Raw genomic sequence first — 1,869 nt, 5'->3', positions numbered from 1 at the left:
TAGCGGATGATGGCGAGGAGCTACGTCATGGCGAATACGCGCGTGGTGGCCGGTGGCCACGAGGGCGACGGCGTCCATGGCGGCCGTGGCGTTCGGATGCGATGGGGAGGGGATCTGGGGTGCGAGGGAGAGACGAAGCGGGCGAGGGGAAAGGACTGGCGCGAGTGGGGTGCGGTGAGTGGACGGGAGGGCTCGAGGCATCGAGGGGACGTCGCCCTTATCCCTTCCCCGACGGGGACGGCGACAGGGTTCGGTGGCGACCAGCAAGCGCGGCCGCTGGGTCGGGTGAACAGAGAGGAGGGAGGCGACCGGGGGAGGTGGGCTGCTGGGTTGGGCCGCCCAGATGACAAAGGCCCAGGGGGGTCAGGGGGGGTTTCTTTTTCTTTTACCTCTGCTCTTTTCTTTTTACAGAAAAAGCAAGGTAATATTTGGGCTGCCAAATGGATTTTGTATAATGTGGGACTTGGCCACATAATTACATTGAAATAGTTAGCATTGCCACAAAAGGCTGTGAGGCTTTTGAAATAGTTTGAAATTTTTATAGAGTAAAAAGGCATTTAAACTATTGTTTTAGCCACTGCTTTAAGTAGTTTAGGCCACTTAAACCCTTTGCAAAAATGTTGGTTCACCACCAATATTAGTTGTGGAATATTTGGCACATGATGAACATTTTTGTATTCATGTTTGAGAAATTTTTGAATTTTGGACTTGATGTTTTGAACAAGTGGCAACTAGCAAGGTAATCATGATGACATGGCATGAGAAGTGGGAGATTACTGTGGCATGAATCTCGGGGTGTTACAGTATGCCCCCCATGGGTCCTGGTTCGTGACTGAACCGGGACTAATGGGTTTGGCAGGCTCGAAACAAAGCCATGTTTTCTACTAGTGAATAGTGCACTGCCTGATGTGGTCTTCTTCCATTATTCTTATTGGCAAATATGTATGTGCGTTGCGATGGGAGAAAAAAAACATCGCACGTAAACACCAAGCTCTAGCACCTTTGCCCTAGCGCCCGTGCACTGGACCCCACAATAATCTTGCACGGCTATGGCACCACCTGCGACATTGGCAGCGAGTCGAGGGAGCGCCAGAGCAGGCACGACACAGGTGCCACGAGCTCCTTGGTCACCTTCCCTAAAAAGTTCAACACAATAATAAAGGGAATTTGGCTAGAAATAAAATAAATTGCACTTGAAAACTTAGATGCAGGAGTAGAGATGATTTAAATTTTCAAGAATTATAACCCATCAACTCTATTGTTGTTCAAACTATTAGGACATTGCATTTGCATTACATGTACAATGGTAACACGTACAAGCATGACCCGTATTTTGTTTGTACTATTCATTCAAATCACTAACAATCATCCATAAGCACTCGTTTTTCTCCTCATTCCCATACAATAAGGACACATGTACACGTATGGCCTATATCTTGCTGCTGCTATTAAAAATCACCGGCGACCAATTATAAACACCATTTTTTCTCCTTATTCTACAAATAAAGTGCTCGTAACTAAATAATAAGCTGTCTTATTTCAAATATAAAAAATTCATTAGAAAATCAGGATCAAATCCGTGAATCGGGAAGAATCAGATAATTCTGACACCAATCCAAACAAAATAAGGTTAGGGCAATAGCTTCAATATGATAATATAGACTCACAGAAAAAACAGACTTACCTGTTTCAACCAATACTCCTGATGTTTAAGCTCATATTTATCTGGTGAATAACATTGGAACTCTAATGGACAATAATACAATATACCGCACATTATTCACCTGACTTGGCATTGTTAGCCTGGTCTAGACATACTTGACAACAAACAGTGCCAAATTCTTGCGTTAAGCCCAATTCCATAGAAGC

The sequence above is a fragment of the Triticum dicoccoides genome, chromosome 7A (assembly GCF_002162155.2).
Source record: "Triticum dicoccoides isolate Atlit2015 ecotype Zavitan chromosome 7A, WEW_v2.0, whole genome shotgun sequence".
In the NCBI taxonomy this organism is placed as follows: Eukaryota; Viridiplantae; Streptophyta; class Magnoliopsida; order Poales; family Poaceae; genus Triticum; species Triticum dicoccoides.
This window is presented reverse-complemented; position numbering follows the sequence as displayed.